The sequence below is a fragment of the Leuresthes tenuis genome, unplaced genomic scaffold (genome assembly GCF_036924035.1).
Source record: "Leuresthes tenuis unplaced genomic scaffold, fLeuTen1.0.hap1 SCAF_16, whole genome shotgun sequence".
Taxonomy (NCBI): domain Eukaryota; kingdom Metazoa; phylum Chordata; class Actinopteri; order Atheriniformes; family Atherinopsidae; genus Leuresthes; species Leuresthes tenuis.
The window spans coordinates 21,008,306-21,028,033 of record NW_027325370.1 but is presented as its reverse complement, the minus strand read 5'-3'; the positions used below and the strand labels follow the sequence as shown (position 1 = coordinate 21,028,033).

The window sequence follows — 19,728 nt, the reverse complement described above, 5'->3', positions numbered from 1 at the left end:
CCTCCACACTTCCATGTGTGTGTGTTAATTTGAAGTCAAGGGAGGGGACTGTTTTGCATTGTGGATGATCAGGTAGATACAGGAAATGTAGAGGGGGTAGATGTTTGTAGAGATGTACCTGTAGGCTGTTTTGATTTTGTAAGATGATGGGGCCAGACAGTCAAATAGTCTAAACCGCTCCAGGGGTCTTCTTCAGAGAGACAGCCTGCAGGTGTATGCATCAGGCAGTCTCAGCCCTGTACACTTCCTACAGAAGATGCAGTGATATCAGGGGGTGTGTCATGCTCTGTGATTGCAAAACAGCAGACAATCAGGCAAGAGAACTCCCCGCTGATTTTGTTGAAACTTTCTCTTACCCCCTGCAGTGCTTGCAAAAACTTAGGTGCTGTTTTGTATGAGCGTTTAGCAGAGCAGAGCAGAACGCAAGGGAAAATATTTTCATTGTCATCTCAATGTGATGTAATGGGCATGTATTTGTCAGGAAAACAGCGGGAGGGTATCTTCAGTGACTTTTTCACCGTCCAAAGCGTCAGATCTGTTGAAGCTGCTCATATGTTTTTCAGATGGCATTGATACAATGCAGCTGTGTGACAGGTTACACTTAGTATGCCCGCACACATGCAGATGGCTGTGAACCTGTGTACGTAATGGCCATGCGTTGTACAGTGCTGTCAAATTGCCCTATAAAAGTAAGTGATGCGGGTTGCCTGAGCCTCCCTTTCTGATGAATGCTGAGAAGGAGCAGAGGCTGGCAAGGTGTACATCATGCCTCCACAGCTGCACTCACACACATTTCTCAATGAGAGGCAGATAAGTAAGGCTGCATAACTCTGACGGTGAATGAATGCTCACTTTTGTTTGCCTGCGTGTGTTCGTGTCTACATCTGGCTTTTTGTGTGTCAGTATGTCTTTCTTGGCCAACCTGAGTCCAGTTCTAATCTGTTTAGTCGCCAACATCGAGAGTAACATTCACTGTCTCACGCACATTGAGATGATCATGGAGAAAAATAGCCTCCTGTATTCATTCAGACATTGTGAATTATAGATGGCTACGTTGCTTTGACACTGTAATCGACACTGAAAAGCCATAAAGCCTTGAGGCAAAGATACCATACAAAAAGCACATGTTTGTGTGCGCACTCTTGTAAGACTGGCATGCAAGTGTGTGCTTGCATGTTTCTGTGTGTGCCTCAGTATGGAAGTTTAACAGAGCAGGCCATTTGTGGTCACATGCAATGTCAACAACCACAGTTTCAATCTGTCACTATACAACATGAGATGTAAGAGACCCAGTGGCACAGTAAACATTTCTAAATGAAGGGCAGCGCTCAATAGGTTGGTTGGGGTAGGATTTAAGCCTAGTTTGAATAACCTTTGTTGCTGTTCCAATATCATGATTAAAACAGGACCTCATTATAATCTGACCTTATTCTTTAGCTCTCTACTTCTGTGGAACATCCCTGCTATCTGCCCCCCTACCATGACATCTTTTATCCAACACTTCTCCACCCCCTTCTACTCCTCCTCCCACTCTTCTGCCAAATGAAGTATATTTATGGCACCTGTGCTGGAAAAACAGTCTCCAGGAGACGTCCCTCTAATTTCATTTTCAAAATGCCAGCAATAAATTTATCAAATGGGCTGAATCGAATTGGAGTCACATGCAGTGCCATCCGTCACGGCCTGTCCCTGAGGGGCCTGTGGGCGTATTTAAGCCAGCCAAAAATCTCCGCTGGCAGGAGAAAAAGACTGAGTGTTGGGAGGGGAGGGTGTCCTGCAGAGAAACCAGATAAATGTTCTGGAGAAATATGCTGTGAACAAGGACGTGTGTGCATATCTTTATGTGCTTATGTGAATATGAGCAAGCATAAATTAGCTTGTGGATGAGTGGGGATGCATACGTATGCTGAGAGGTCAGTGCAAATTCTTGAACGCATGAGAAGCCTCACACTGGGATCTCAGTTTAGCGCTTTGGCTGTCAGCGTACAAGAGGAATAACTGATTAATTGCAACACAAGTTAATTGATTGTTTTGCTCATTTTTGCATCGCTAAATCAACACTTTGCAGTTCAAACACCACTTTGAGCTCTAGCTATTCCCCCTGCTTCTGAAAACTCCAGGTTCACACGCTCTGTGTCTATACATTCCCATCCTGTTCGTCTCTACTTCATCTTCTGTGCCTGACTTTAGTGTCTTTCTCTTCCACTTTAACTGCCTACCTCCCAATTTTCCTTTTGTCTCACCTCTCTTTCTCTTTGCCTATCTTTGTTTCTCCACTCCTATCTATCACAGTGCCGGTTAAACCAGGCGTGAGCATGGGTAAAGCAGCTTAGCACTAACAGTTCTAATGAAGTCAGGCCCCGTTTTCCTCTAACGGGGATCAGTGGAGCTACTCTGTGAAGCCTGTCAGCGTTTAATGATTAGATGAAACATTCAGACACCCACTACGAGAAGACAGGCACACTGATATATGGTAATACCCAGCTGTGGTCTCTCTCACACAGACCCACAAACATTTATGCATGTGCACACTCGCTACTCTGAGACATGCACACACACACACACACTCCCGGTCCACTTTTCAAAGGTCTTGATTTATGACTTGAACATTGCATCGAAGGTATACACAGCAAAGCGACTGGAAGAAAAACAAATGACAGAGGGATACAGAGCGCAAGCAATCTAACTATTGATTCCAGCTATCTAGTGAGAAGGTGGAGAAAACAGCAAGCTCCATGAGAGAGATTTACCCTTCCCCTTGATGAGCAGATTGTAAACAACTCCACAAAACCTATTCTGGATGCATGCTGCGATTGTGTGCTTTTCACTGCGTCTCACTCACACTTCAGAAACAAACAAACAAACAAAAGAAAGCATGACAGAAGATGAGTCAAAAGGCCAGCATCTCACAGCTGTTTTGAACATTTCAAGATTCATCTCCGATTCACTCTAAATCCTGTTAGATTAGATTATCCTCCGTGCCCTCACACTGCAGCTCAGTGTGTGGTTGTCGCAGTGTGTGTTGTTAGTATGTCAGATGTCAGTAAGAGCATCAGTGGGAGGGTGTTTGTTGGTGTGTGTAAATTCTAAAACTGAGAAAGGGAGTGATGGAGGCAGTGGTTGGGTCAACAAGCTGCCTGTGTGCCAGAGTGATTGGGGTGCCCGTTGAGGTCTTGGCAGCTTTTTGCCCCATTAGCCACAGATGCTAATGCACCTGTCAATTTACAGCAACAACTACTTTCCTCTCAACTTCCCTGCATGTCTTTGTCTTTGTCGAGTTCCTCTTTACTAATACTCTAGTACTCAGGATCTCTCCCTCATTACATTTTGTTCGACAGCCTCATTCCACTACTAAATTGGAAACACTTTCTGTCCTCTCAGCAGTAATTTCTCTCCCTCTTATCACAGTACCTGTTTAGCTCCAGTTGAAGAATCATAAGACACTGGGTTTGGGTTGAATGTACGTGCATTTCTGTCAATGAGGAGCTGCTGCTCCAAGCCTCTCATGTATGTCTTGGTTTGCAAAGCCCCCTTAGATGTATTTGAGGAAACTACTTGAAAGCACAGTTTTAAAAGGAAGCTCTTTCATCCCAAGGAGTTCCGTTAGTTTTGCATTTTCAAACACCCACTGAATTGAAAAACTATTAACTGATAATCAGAATGCAGTAACTCTCATATAATCCTCAAAACTATTAATTGTCTGTTTTTTGGCGTGTCTGTTGTGCAGGTCCTCACATATTAACGAAATGTGTATGCAAGATGCTATATGGAGGTAGTGCAAGGGCAAATGTGAGTGTAAATCCAACTTACTTCCATTTTTAGTTGCCTCATGAATACTATTTACAATGCCCCAGCTCTTGCTTTTTTTTCCTGTCATCTTAACTTAACATGAATGAAATAGTCCCTCCTTTTACGTCTCAAAGTTCCATGTTTATGTCCTGCAAAGGTTTTGCTTGTGTGGCAGTGGAATGCTGGTGTACAGGTGTGTTTCACCTGTTCATGACAACAGTTACGCTGAAGCCAGAGATGGCTGCTTAAGTGAGCGCAAAAAAAAAGCATATTCAAGATATAAAACGTCATTATGTTTGACTTTATTCCATCTTGAACACTTTTTAACAAGGACAAAGTCGGTCAATGTGGACATAGATTACCTGCCGCCATCATAAACATGAATGCCACGATGTGTTACATCCCCTTAAACAGCAGTAGTGACAGTAGAATCGCTGTGGCGGTCGTGTCAGTAACGGTTTAGGTATTGACACGCTGCATGTGGTGTTTGTAGATATGGGTCGTATTGCGAGTCATTTCATATTTAACAACTATTACAATACGTAGACACTGATGGAGCTGTATGACACATTCAATTACACACAGTTTCAGAGGTCAGTCAGCCAGCTTAATTTGTGAGATTGTCAGATTCAATATCTTGTTTCTTCACTGTCAAAGATACTTGTGTAAAACAGTATTATTCGGAGAGCACACCGCCCTCTTAAGTTTGTCAGCATCAATTCATCTCCTCATTTGTTCCAAACAATGGTGTTTATGAACCAGAGGATTAGTTGTTTTTATTTGATAAAAGATAAACTGCATTAACCTCCATGAATGTAAATGCACCTTATGGTTGGAAAGAAATGGACTGATTTATTTGTTTGACACGTTTTGCTTTTTAAATCGTGTTTTTTTTTGTTGTTTTTTTTTTACATTGTTATTAATTAATTGCATTCCGGTTCAATGACTGTTTTTTGTGTTTGTTAATTGGATAATGGAAAGTGCGGAGTGACAACTGTTAGTAAATCAAGCACTTAATAATGAGATCAAAATCGACATTGAAATAGAGCTTGTCTGTGTAATTTAAAGATAAACAAGCTGAAGAGAGACCCTTCTTCCTGCTTTAAATTTTTTTTCAGACATTTGCATTCATAGCTGAGTAAATCTAAAGGGCTTTGTTCATCACATAGCTATCATATGGATGGACAGCTGGTGCTTTATTTTACTTTGATTACAAAGTTTCACTACCTCCTGACACTATGATAAAGTTACAATCTAGCTTGCAGTACCATCTGATATATGCTACTGCAATATATGCTATATATGGTATGATATATGCTACTGACTTTATATATATATATATATATATATATATATATATATATATATACATATAAAGTCAGTATATAGACTACTTTGCCTAAAAGAGCTTGCATCATCACGTTAGACTCATGGTCCATCTGCCACTTTTTATTCCAGCGGTCTTTCTCTTATGTTCCTGCTGTATAGTATATTACTGAATGACACAATGCCTGTGACTGTGCGAGGCAGCCCGTTCATGTCATTGTATCTTGCAAAAAAGGCTTTTATAGAAATACAATATCCAACCCAGTTGAAATCCATTTTTCGTTTTCATTCCATCTTGAAACTCCATGCAAATCAGAGTGATATTGATTCAATGTAAATCAATTGTAATTTAAAGTTGCGCCTTTGTCTGACATACATGAAGCGCTGCATGTGTTACAGGAACAGCGGTGGCTTGAAGACTTCCTATGTAGCAGTAATGACTGAATGAGTATGTATGAACATGCCATTCTTTGTTTTCTGCTGTGTCCAGCTCATGCTGGAATGAACCCCTGCAACTAGAACACTGATTAAAGTGATCTTTATTTTCTTTTTTATTAGCATTTTACATTCAGCTGTGTGGACTCCGAAGGAGAGAAGGGTCATTGCAGACGTGATCTTGCCTATATTGCATCTCTTGGACCTGCTAATAAGGTCCAGCATATATTGATTTTAAATGCCAACAGAGGACACTGCAGGCTCAGGGCAGACACCCCAAATCTCTGTGATTTAATTGGCTGAAAGAAGACATAAGTGGTGAAAAGTGTCATTGGTGCATGAAGCAGAAAGTACCCCTTTTTTTCTGAAACAATAAGAAAGGCTTTTGGTTGTTATATCACAAAAGGCAGATAATGAGTTTTGTTTCGCAGGCTAAACATTGCAACATTTCCAGCTGAATGTCAGCCAAAGATAAATACAAACCTTACAAACAGAGCCTGAGCAGACCCACTTCTTAGACTTATTAAGTGTAGGCTTTGAAACATTTCTCATGGCAGAGATTAGATAAAAGTAGACACAAGTAGAACGAAAAGAATGGAAACTGAAGTAAATTCATCACTACCCTTTCTTATGGAATTCTGTTCTAAAACTCAGCTGCCAATTAGATAAAAGAACAGCCCATTCCCTTGGTGCATGAACTTAATTTGTTCTGCTCAGAAGGGTGCGACACTGATTGCACTATTGGATGGAATTTTGGCCAATCATACAGACTAAGGCCTTTTTCAGATATGTTCCACAGCTCTGGACGTTTCCAGTTATCACCAGGTGCTGCTCTATGTGAGGACATGAATGTCCAAAACAGCCAGACTGGGCATTAAATTGACTTTACTTCATCACCTCCTTACAAAGATAGTGCAATGTCTGACTGGGCTCATGTAAGAATGGAGCGGGTAATTGTCAGCTGCGATATCAGGTGGGCTGCCTCATCCATGCTTGAAGCAGACACCACCACTAGCCCAAACTAAAGAGTATTTCCTGCAACGCACCTCATGAAGAGAATATCCCGTTGAGTGCTAAAGTGAGAATGTCCCAGTGTGGACAATCACCTGTCGAGACTCTCCCATTGATGCCTGGAGTTCCTGTTCCTGGAGTTCCGTCAGTGTGATGTTTATTAGGAGATAGACAGCATCATATAACATTTGCTTCTTTGCTAGATTGGTTTAATATAAAAAGACTGGTCATGTTTGTATTTGCTTGATTGCACAGTAATGCTTGGCAGTTTGCGAACATTCAACAGCGTGCCATTGTCACAGGGCCTCCTGTGTGAGTTACTTAGATGATTCATACATCTTTGTCTGTTTACTGACTACACACCACAGCAGGCTTTGAAGCCCTATAGTGCTCATATTGCCAGGAAGCGGGTGGCATATTGCACCCAGCAAGCCAGCTCCTATGTAGGCCTGCGCGGCAGAGGGACTTGGCCAGCTCGGATTAGCTCAGCAGGACAAAACAGACACGGCAGACTGGGAGAGGAAGACGGATCACATCAATCTCTGTTCAGTACATGGACACCTGAGAAACCTGTGAAAGAGCTGCTGAGAGTCATGGTGAGTGTTGTTCACACCAGTGAGCAACACACATCATTGAAATATGAAGCTTCTAGCTCCGTCTCTCGCTCCTACTGGGCACTATTCAGCAAGAAAATGCACTTTAGATGTAACTTTTTTTTTTCTCTTTATAGTATTTGCCCCGTGTCATACTTTTTTTTATTTTTTTCCTTCCATATTTAACAGAGGCTATTAATTTCCAAGTGAAGCCATGTGAATTCTCATTCAAATTCTCATAATGAGATAAACACATCTCCGGATTCGGTAGTCGCACTAATTAAGTGGGCTTTTTCCCTGTACTGTGCTGTGCACTCAAACCTTGTCAACTGCTTAAAGGCATGTCACCACAGTAATGGCAGATGGGTGTTCTCAAGCCAAAAATAAACAAGTAAGTGGAATTGGTAATAAAATACACACAAACGGGAAAGAAAGCAGCGCCAGTTCCCTCTGACAGACGGCTGAGGAAACTTGTCTTTATTCTTTTGCTCAGATCATCCCATTCTGTCCAAAGGATGGATCTTATCCAAGAGTTTATTACCAAACTTCAGATGCAAAGCCTATTCATTTTGTGACACCAGAGAGGGCCAAGAAAATAAATCAGGGTCTGGACAAATTGGCATCACATACATGAGCTCAGTGGGAAGAAAGTCTCAAATGTAGAAGTTGTGTCTTTATTCGGTTATTCCTCAACATCTTTCAGACTTTCCATGAAAACTATACACATTTTCTATCTCACATTCATGGTGCATACTGTTGAGAATTTACTGTTAAGAAATCCCCCCCCCCCCCCCCCCCCCTCCAAAAAAAAATAAAATCATTAAGTCAGAACTGTCCTTCCTTTAAACTCGGGTATTAAGATTTTGTTGTATCAGAGAGAGAGAGAGGACAAAAGAGGGCGTAATAAAGTGTCACATTGTGATGTGTCTTTGCAGCATCAGGCCTCACATTCCTTTCTCTCTCAGTTCTGTAGAAATAATCCTCCTTGCTGATTTCAGTCAAACAAAGATAAATCTGGGAGGTTTCACACCATTGTGAATGTGAATACCACTACAGTAAATAAAGAAGACATGCTCTGAAAGGAAAGCACACACCGATGTCTTACATGAAGTGGTTGAAGACTTCTGAAGAGGATAAAGGAGAATCGTTTAGAAAACCAAATTATAATAAGCTACAAATGAGAAAAGGGTGAGAGGATGATTAGGGAGATCAGCCGGTCTCTTTTGGAAGTGCTAATCTCTCCTGATGCCCTGACTGAATCAGAGATACAGATAATATACAAAATATTTGTGATAAAATTAGTCACAGGTGTAAGCTCAGTTTCAAATCATTTTATGAAAGTTAATTTATGCTCTTCACCATATGCAAGCATGTTCTAGTCTTGTGGCTCCAGTGAGAGAGCGGTCACTCACCCATTGTGCTTAAAAAGTCTGTCACCTTTAGCAAAGCTCTTTGGAGCCACTTTAAGTAATCACTTTACACTCAGCAGAAATTAAGATAACATATTAGAGTGCAAAGCAACATAAGTTTCCAGTCTGCCTGTTTACCCTGGAGAGAGACATTGTACCTCGGAAGTGAGGTGGGCCCAGATCGGCTAATTCCAAGCACAAATTAGCGCGTACCCATCAATAATTCATGTGAAATAATTATTTGAGAAGTAAACACTGCTTACCCCTTTAAAAAATCCAGATTGGCCCAGCAAAGCAGAACTATTGTACAAAACTAACCCAGCATTCAGAGCGTCTGTGGAAATCCGATGCCCATTATAGCAGATAGAATCTTTTACAGACTAAACATCGTTACTTGGTGCAACATGGCCACAGAATTGATGCTGAAGACAGTAGAGGGAGGCAATTAGAGTGACAGCTGGTGCTGGGATGTTTTGAGTTTTGTCGATTGATCTTCTCTGTCAGCTTTGTTTTTGTGCGCTTCAGACAAATGGGAAACTTGCGCTCTCATTCAGTCAATAAATACACAGAGCTAAAATGCTAAAGAGGATCACGCTTTCACAGCATAGATCATTTTGCTCCTATCTACCCTGTATAATTTGCACATTGACTGTCCCTTGAATTCACTCCCAGTCAGTTTTTCCCTGCTTGTCCTTCATGTAGCTTTTCAAGATCTGTTAATGGTTCTGGGGTAACTGGGAGTTGTAGGGTGTGTGGTGTGTTTGCATATGATGGTCTTTGTCTCTCTTTGTCTATAATAAATTAGATAAACATTTATGCGGTTTATGTCCACCATTGGTTTTATAGTCTGTTCGCCTGTTTGTTTGTTTCTCTTTTCTGTGCTCTGTCTCTCATCGAGCAATCCTCTGGAGATGGTCTTCTAAGTACAAACAGCATCTGTCTGGCAAAATAATAACAATCATAATCATCCTCCAGAGATATCCATTTTTTCTCTTTCTAACTTCACAGTATAAAGTTTTAGATGTATGATTTACAGATGTTTACAATGAATGCATACGTTTCAAATGATCAGCGATGGCTCTAATTTCCCATTAACTCTGGTTTTATCTTTGGTTTTGACACCATTTATTGTCTTCTACACACTTTCTTGTGAAGAACAGATTATCAGTCACTCAGATGGGATTTAATTTGGAGATTGACCCGAGAATGTCCATATTTGAAAAGAACAAAACAGGAAAAGGTCTGTTTTTTTAATTGTTTTTTTGTGTGTGCACATTTTCCTAGTTTTGTTATAGATTTGTAGAACTGATTCTTTTTCTGTAAAGCCTGCTGGAATCTGACAAAGAGCTCATGAACACTACTCTTTATGAATGGTAGAAATCAAACAAAGGTATTTTCACATGCAGATATCAGGTTTGTATCTTAATCCAGAGTAGCAGAGCAATGCCTTCTATGTATGTTCATGCAGTTGAGCATTCGCATGCTTGTTTGTGTCTGTTTGACTTTAAGTTTCCCTCTGCTAAGTTTCTAATTTTGCTAAAATGTCGATATGTTCTGTGTTAAAAGCAGAAGCAGTCAGCACAGCTAAGGCTGGGTGTTGCTGCAGGAGGAACAAATCCTGACTACAGGACAGTACTGTACAGTTATTTCACATGTTCTGTAAGGGACCAAGGAAATGAGAAGCTATGTAAGGCAACGAGGAGAAGTTAGTTATGGGCTAGTGGAGCTAGCCACTGATCTGTCTGACTGAGCCAACTAATGCTGGCTGTTGCTGTCAAAAAAAGATAGGAGTGAAGCTGGATTAAGCATACACATAGATACCAATTCACTGTGTGAAGAAAAATGGTAAGTCACACTCACATTGTTTTAAGGCAATGATTTGATTTGATTATTTTTTTGACAAAACTTTTAAATGTACGAATGTGTTTTTTAGAGGATTAAAAACTGGGACAACTTGAACATGCAATAGAGCTATCAATCTTGTTGGACCTCTTTGCATTAGTTGGTATGCATCTCTCTGCATTAGTTTGTTGGGAGTCCTGTGTATTGCTATAACCCAGAGAAGACAATTAAAGCCATCAGATAGCACCAGGGGAGTCGAGTTGCTCTCAGAGCCTACAGAGCTTTAGAGAGCAGGGTTTATACCGGTGCCATTCTCCTCCTTAAGCCCTGTATTGCCAGCAGGCAGGCAGCAAGGGGGATACTGTGGGAGAAGTACAGGTATAGACTCAGTTAAACTCTTAGATTGCATCTATTTACATTAATGCAGTTTTATAAGGAATAATTGTTAAAAAAATGTAAACACTCTCAGTTGGACGAGGTTGTATTGCTGCATACACTGGGCAGAAAGCCCAGTTAACCTATTAAAAGGTTAATGCCATCAGTCTTGAGGGCAGTATAGTGTTTCCAATCCAACTCTTTTTGGGCCGCGGGGTTGTTTACAGTCTTTGTTTTTTTTCCAAAACCAAAAAAAGAAAGGAGTGTGAAAAATAACCGAAATGTGCACATATCTTTGCACTGTTGTGATTTTTTTACAGATGCCTGTACAATTCTTATAAAACATTCCTGTCTCTCTAATAGAAATGCAGAAAGGAGTTATGGAGTTTGAGGCCTTCCCACTGGGTGTTATTATTGTGTGGCTTTCCTGCAACCATCCTCACAGATGCTCCTCTCGCCAATGATGCTTGACCATGCTTCAGGGCTTTGTTATAGTACAGAGGCCAGAGATGTCATAGCTTGTTACAAAATAAGGCACAGATATGAACTTCCTCTTTCCTTTTCCACCCCTCCCTTCCTTAAGCCTCCTGCACTACCCCAACCCCCTGCCCCAGGGATCACGGCTGTGGAAATTGAGCCCTCTCCGTAGCATCTACTCAGTAGGTAATAACTTGCTGTTCAGGCTCAGATAAAGAGCTCCATTCATTTAAGTGGCTGCTCTCTTTCTACACACGAGTGACACCTGTCCCCTGGGAGAGCAGCGGTGAACTACAGGCGCTGCCTTCACCAGCCTTGATTGCCTCCCTTAGAGCTCTTTGGTGGCAGAGCCTAACCCCCCCCCCCGACGTAACACTTTCCTGAGTTTCATGTGGTTTTCTTTTCTTTTTTTTTCTCTTTTCTCTGGGAATCCCTCATCTTTTTATAGAACTCCACCCCCGGCTCCCCTGCCTTCCTCTTAATACACTTTCTCATTGCATCTATTATCCCCCTCACCTGCTAATGCCTGCACATCTTTTTCTGTTGCCCTAATCACACCCCTACTCCTTCTCATCCCTCGTCTTTCTGATGCACATCTCCTCTCTTTCTTTGATGTTAACTTTGCCATGCTCATCTCTATTATCAGCTGTGATTGTTTCTCTTTCCTATATACATCCGCCCTCTCAGGCTCTGTCTCTCCATCTGTCGCGTCAGGGTGTCTGTCAGGTCCCTGAGCTCCTGGAGTCATCGAAGTGTGTACCAGTCAGCGGTACTCATGGGTAATGTGTAGATCATTCATTCTTTGGACAGGTATGTAATAGAGGCGGGACGAACGGGAGAAAGGTGACGGTGGGAGATCTCTGGAGGTATGAGAATCAATTTCATCAGGAATCACCAAAGCAAAGAAGCAGAACCTGAGTCACTCTTTCCATGCCTCCCTTCGTCTCTCCTTCTGTCTCCAATTCATCGCTCTGCCATCTCATTCTTCTTTGACTGCTCCCACTGATCAGCTCACAATATACTCCAGCCAAGCAGCAGGATAAATCCCTACACAAATTAGAACACAGAGGCCTTTATTTAAGTCAACCCCTTTTCTTGGCTCCTACAAGAAAATTGTAGTCCTGTGTTCAGAACTGCAGTACAAAGGAAACTACTCTGTTTTTTCCTTCTGCAATATTTCCCTGGGCACAGTGGTACATCAGAGGAAAAGCAGAGGCAGGAAAAAAATCCACAGAGATTGCCCATGTTTTTGTCGTAAAGCTAGCCATGACTAGAGAACCACCACCTTGCACCAGAGAGCCAGTGGAAACAAGCAGCAGTTACAGTTAAATGGAGCTCTGAAAAACAGCTTAACATGCATGCGCTCGGTACCTGTAGCAAAGAAACGCATGCTAATGTCTTTAATGGCATGACCATCAAGCACAGGTTCCACTTCATAAACTGAAATGAATGACTATCAGCTGACTAACACACACCATTTGACCTGGCACACTGCGAGAAACGATGATGTGGGAGACAAGAAAAATTGCCCATCAGTCAGAACCACGGATGGTCAAGCCTTCTCATCTTGTAGCAGTAATGTTCAGTGAATTGATTATGGAATGATGAGGTGGTGTAAAATGCTGCAGCTCACACATTTATAGCAGACAGGACAAGTTTTTTTATTTATAATGGCCATAAAATGTTTGAACAGATGTTAATGTTTATAGACAATGTCTGCAGTGGAGTATCAGTTCTGTGTATTGTCTCGTTTGAAAAAAAAAAAAAGACACTGATGAGGTGAGTTCAAGAATGAGTCTGTGAGAATTAAAATGCGAAAAAGATAGATTGAAAGACACAGGAAGCAAAGGGAGGTTCTGCCAAGTGGGTTTTCCTCTCCACCAGTACAGAAATGATGCATATCTCCACAGTATGCCCTTTAATTGGTGCTATTAATATCAGTTAAAGTTTTAATACCTATTTATTAAGACTTAAAACTTTTTTCAGAGGCCTAATGTGAAGAGAATTATGAATCTCAGGGGCTGTGCTCTATAAAAAGGCACAGTCATACATTATTAATGCTCTACCACTTCATCTGCAAAATCTCTCTCCTACAAGATTTGTTAAAAACTAAATAACCCAAAGGTCTAATATTAGGATGAATTTTTATCCTTAAATAGTCTACATGAGAGTGCCATATTTCTTAAATAATTCAGTTAAAACTGTAAACATCACCTGCGCATTGCTAGAAGCTCGAGCTTCATTCTGCTAATCATGAGCTTGTGGAGCTTGACAGATGATCCCGCGTCTAAACCGGTCATGTATAAAATGTAAACAGAGTGTGGAGGCAGACAGAGAGGAATCTTTGTGTACACAGCAGCCCAATTTGTCTGTTTGTGTCATTAAAGTTTCCACTGTCAGACATCTATGAAAAGCCCCATCACTTATCTGCTGAATAAAAAGGGTGGAACAAATGGGGAAAAAACAAAACTGCAACAAACAAACAGATAACCATTCAATGATGGCACAGCTCCAGTTTTCACTTGTTATTTGCATGAATAATGGTTCAAACATTTGAAACTTTCTGTTTTAGACACTGAACGATGCAGTAATTTACAGATGAAATTTGAAAAAGTAGATTTAAAGGGCAACGGAAGCAGACATAAGAACTGAGCTTTTCCTTTTGAGATATAAGGACTCAAACATAACACCTTGCACAAAGATCAGCAGTGCTATATTGTGACCATGCATTAATATGGGATGCATTAGTATTAGTACTATCATCCAGGGCGTGCATTAAAGGCGAAACATGAGCGTTGCTGGTTCCAGAAGGACGTTTTGTTTTGAGTATTTCTTTTAAGCAACATCTGTGATGCGAGTTTGCATGTTAATAAGGGACTGAACTATATATGCTTTTGTTTTTGCAATCTGTTTAAATGATCAGTTTAATTTACCTGGGTTGCAGGTTTCTATTATACCCCCTCCGTTCTCATAACTGTATTTAAAATGGAAATGGCACCTGCATCTTGATCCTCCGCACTCAGCTTCTTCTATTCTTCATTCTTGTATCCTCAGCCAACCCCCTGTGTTCGCTTCCCCTCTCAGTGGTCCCCTGTACCTCCATCCCCACCTCATGGTTTGAGATGGAGTGTGAAATGAAGCTTGTATGATTAAATATTAACAGCCTGCTGATGAGGGGATTGAGAGCGAGGGTGGGAAGAAGAGCACACCGATGAATCCTCTGCCCTACTTCTTGCAGTTAATGTCCACTGGGAATTATTCATGTATCGGCTAACCTGCACTGGCACCAGAGAAAGCACTGGGGTAGCAGTGCGTTGTGCCAAAGTGGCACCAAGTGAGCCAGGGTCAATCAACATTAATAGAAATCCTATTGGGGCGGTTGAATTCCAGGATGGAGTGAAGCATTCATTATTAATCAGCCTGTCAGATGCTGTTCCTATCTGCTGGGATAAGAGTGTTTAAAAGAGAAGTGACTGCTGTATAAAGTTTGAGCTGTTGTATAAATAGAACGTAAATAGATTACTGTCAAAATGCAGATAACTCCACAGTCTCCACAGCACAGACCATAGAATGAGGACTTCATCATTTGATTTAAAAGTGAATCTGTTTCTTCACAGCACATTTGTAAACAACACACAAAACATTATTATGAATTCTTTATTACATGCTCGTAACAAATTCTTAGTCAGAATACAGCATTTGACTATTCCAGAAGTTATTATCTGTTCACTCGGCTTAAAAATGTACTAATAACTGAGGAAAATGTTTAAACCCTCCTCAGGGACAGAACGCATTCCAGTTCTGGTGTGTTTGCTGAGGCATTAACATACACAAGTCCTCATAATCTCAACAATTAGACTTGATTAAACCAGGGTTTATGCAGTATCAGAGCAGTGTGAGCTGACTGGCATCATCTGCAACGTTCAAAGATGGGATTTTAGCATCGTGTAAAGCATCAAAACATATGGAAAACTTGAAGTAGAGTTGCTGAGCTGCATTTGCTCTTTAACTGTTGCGTTTTGTGTCGTGCTCAAGCTCTCTCTGCTGTTTAGTCAAGCTATTAGAGGCCTCTCCTCTCACACCCCATGGACCAGAGTATTTGTCTATTAAGGCTCTCTGTGCATGCATGCATTTGGGTTGCCTTCAGAAGTGGACTCTGACATTCCTCACCACGACCCTTTAATTTTTCTCTGTGAGCGATATCGATGTTCAGAGCGAATGTATCACACAGCTTAAGGAGGCCGTGAGGCAATTAGGGCTCTCTGCGGCCTCTGGTGTGCCATCGTCTGTAAATAAAGCTCTCTGCAGTTTCAGGGAAGTCATGACAGGAAGAAAACATAGAGTAGACTTCTGCCTTTCCTGGAATTCAACAGGATGAACAAGCCTTCTTCTCCTGCTTGGCTTCACAGAAAATAGGAGGTGGGAATTGGTGGTGTGTGTTTGTGTCAATCCGGTGTGCAATCTTTCATCAAAAAGTGACCACCCATTGAGGGTGGTGGTCCCAGTGCTTTCTGCAGCTCCAGCTGTGTGAGCAGGTTAACCAACCGACATACAACATGGCACGGCATGATAAACGTGGCTTTGGCTTCCTTGTGTTTCACTCCCGTAGCTTTCATATACTTCTTAACGTAGTGAAATGGATGCTGTTTCTGTGTTTTTCCCATTTAACCTGAAAGAGCCCTAAAACAGCAAGGCTTAAGCCCCATCTGAAATCCATTTACCACTAATGGCAGGTTAGTTTTTCTTCATTTCTCACCTATTGCCTACGGCAGATTATCGTTTATCTGTTTAGGCTGACATGTCTGCCATCCACACACACACACACACACACACACATGCACACACACACACACACACACACACCTCCTCAGGGTGCAATCCAAATGATTATCCTGAGATTTTCAGAAGGCTGACTAAGGATGGCAGGGTGATTTAGGTTTTCTGAATGCCCCTTCTTATTTGTCCGCCCGCTGAGCTTTAAAAGTCAAATATGTTGGCTTGTTTTCTAAACACATGTCTGCACCTTAAAGGAAGCATTTGCCATCTATTGTCGAAGAGCAAGGTTGAGCCAGAGAGAGGAGGAAATTGGTGATGAAAATAGAGGAGCAGTTGATTTCCCCTGCCACTACTCAAAGGGTGAAAATAATAATAGTGCTCACCTGTTGGCGTCTGGGGCTTAGCTGAAGGCTCAGTCGCACATTAGAACTTTTGGATGCACAGCTCTAAACATCTGCATTGTTAACCATCTCCACTGACAGGAAGGCTGAAATGAGTGTGGAAGTGTCACATCACACCACCGCTAATGATGCCACTACTAATGACTGGCACTGCTACCACCACAACTACCGTGAATCATCATCGTCATCTTTGTCATTATTGGCATAGCCATTTTCAGAGCACATTAAGTCAGAACTAAATGAAAAAAAATATTTAATCAGTCAAAAAAAAAAGAAAAAGGCACAGAAGATTAACCAAAATCCTAAAAGTAGAAAACAAAAAGGCTTCAAGGATTATTAAGTAAAGATGATTACATGAATGTTTGCTTTTTAATGTGTAGTTGTTGTTTTTTTTAATAAGCTAACTTTAAGCCTGAACTCTTTGGTTTTATTCCAACCACAAAACCTCCACGGTGGTATCTCCTGTCCTTGCAGTCCCTTAAATCAAACGCATCAGGAGTTCTATCCTTTTTTTAAAAAATGTTTGTTGTGTTTTTTTAATTGCTGGAATAGATGAAGGTGTGCATGCTGACACAAGTACTTGATAAGTGTTTTGTGTGGGTTTATTAGCAATATCATTTGTTCAGTGTTGTTGCTAATGTGATTCTGCTAATGACAGCGGTATTGCAGTGGGAGGGAGAGGGCTGGCCTGTTTGTTGCTGAGCTTGTAAAAGAATGGCTGAACATGCACCTGCCATCTCCAGAGATACTCATTAAAGAGGAGAGATGCCAAGTCTCTCCTCATCTCAGTTTTCCTTGTAGACGCACAGTGAAAACTGTACATAGTGCAGTTCCGTGCATCGGAAGCACACGCACTCACACCCAAATGCACCCACATTTGTTATCAAAATTGATTGTTTTCCACTATTTGCTATTCTAATTCACTGGCCAATTCCTTTGCCAATTCCTCAAAAACAAAATTTCAATATTTCTCTCTCTGCATTCGCTCCCCAGCTGTAGTGAGAATCAGGGGCGTGAATGCTAGTTAAGGTGTGAAATTACAACCCAGCACCATTTCCCCTTATACATCTTAAAAAGAAAAAAAAAAAACAGAGATGAGAAGTACGTATATGTTTCTGATTTAGTCTTTGACCAAACCCTTGTTGGCAGCAGTGTAGATTGATACTGGCAGATCAAAGCTTGTTGAGTGGCTAGTGTACAGGGGTGAAATAAGATGTTAGCTCACTGCACGCATACATGCCAACGGCTCCAATGAGATCACACTTCCGGTCACAATTTGCATTTATTTGCATGTGGCTTGTTTAATTTTCAATTTTGTCTATTTCGTTTAATTTTCTATTTTGGCACGGATGTGCATTGGTGTGTCATGCTTGCATTGTGTATGTACTGTAGGTACTGGACATGCTCTTTGAAGAATGCTCTTGAAGGGAGAACAAGATGAATAAAAAGACCATTTTGAACTTTCAACTGCTTCAGCTAATTGGTCCAGCCTCCAGCCTTCAGGCCTCCTGCTGCTTCTCTGCTGTTCCACCACAAGCCCTCATACTTTCAGTCAAACAAAGAGCTCTCTGACTGAGCCTGTCACCTCCGTCTTTTACTGTCAGTCACATCTATCACCTCACTCTTGAACTTTTCTCTTCTCTCCTTTTAACTTCTCTTATCTCTGTTTTTTTCTCTCTGTAAAGCTTCATCTCTCTCGCCCCCCCCTGCATCATTTGTTCGCTGTCTTTGATTTCCTGCTTGAAGTCAGGAAATGAAAGGTTGGGTGCTGTGATTGTTACCTGACTGGTTCCGGTGTGGCCTGCTTTAGACCTCTTTAAAGGTTTGACAGGAAGACCCTTAGATGAAAGAGCAGGAGATGACATTTGTTCATCTTATTTCCACTCTTTTTTTTAATTTACTTTCTACTTCAAATCCTATCTTTAGACTGATTTTACCTTTAACACAATGCAACACATTTTAAGTCTCTTTCTAATTTTACTTTCTTTATAAAATGATAGATTTTAAATCCACTTTCATATCAGATTTTGCCTTACATTGAGGATCGCAAAGATTTCATACCAGCGTATTTGTGACTTAAGAAATAGCAAGCATAGGACAAAATGGAAGAAATTATAAGGCAGAAGTGTCAGTTAGGAGTTTGGCTTGTTGCTATTTCTGTGTCTTTCTTATTTGCATTTGTGTTTTTAAGTCTGTCTGCAGGTATATGGTGCCATATGCCGTTTTCACAAATTCAATGAAGCCTTGAAAAGTCCTAGTGTGAAATCCCACATATCTAAATGTTTCCATCAGGCTTTATCCAGTCAGTTATCTTGCACAAAGACCAGGAAATCTCAGAATGAACCCTTATGTGAACAGACCAGATAATTCTTTTGTCAAACCATGGTAATCTCAAATTCTTTGTGCCATTGACTCTTCAAATCCCAAAACATATTTTTTTTGTCCCACTCCAGTGGCCCCCTACCCAGCTGCCACTTTGGAATATCTCAGCCTGTGAGAGTCTGTCCCATGCAGAGAATCTCATGCTGTGTAGTGTACGTGTGCAACAGCAGGAATAGTCCAGATCTTATTCTCTCAGAATTAGAGGGCCACATGGATATAGAAATGGCTCAGAAGCGATTTCCATTCTTTCTTATTCTCTGATCGAAAGCCACTGAGCCCCCTCTTGTCTTCCTGGAAGTTCAAGTAATTTTTCATGTACATCATTATTCACTTGTTACTTCTGTTTTCCTAATCCACGTGTGAAAACTTTTCTGTGTGGAAACTGAAAATATGATTGACGGAAAGACTGAAAAATAAATAGATTGATGAATCGAAGCATCTTCTACATTGAATTTCCTTCTTTTGTTATTCTGTGGCCAGGCTGGGTCATTTGGTGACCATGGCAATGAGTGCTTTGCCTTGTTCCCATCTTCGCCCCAGACTGGTTCACCCTGAAAATGTCATATCTAATATTGACTCATTTTAGCATGAAACTTTAATAAGCTGTCAGAGAGGGGAACCTAACCAGACATTACCCATAAATGGTATATCCGGTCTCAAATTATTGCCCTTGTTCTTTTCTAGCTTCATGCACATTTATCTTCCACTTGCTCTTTTATTTTCAGAAAAACACTCTCCACATTCCCTTAATGTATGACTTTGTAATATTTTATGGCATGGCTCAGGTTTCCTCATGTCATGTTGCTACACATTACAATATATTTCCCTGGTTAAGCTCTTCAGCTGCTCCTTTTTTTCCCCAATTCTCTTTTTTCCTACCCCACTACTCCACCTCTCTTTTCCTTTGTTGCC

At 41.1% G+C, this 19,728-nt stretch overlaps 1 protein-coding gene across 1 annotated transcript in view; it reads left to right on the top strand.

The window, feature by feature from the left end:
• Positions 1–19,728, top strand: part of LOC140272016 (cadherin-4-like) — a 238,752-nt gene that overhangs the window by 110,767 nt on the left and 108,257 nt on the right. The gene's annotated exons all lie outside the window — the stretch shown is intronic.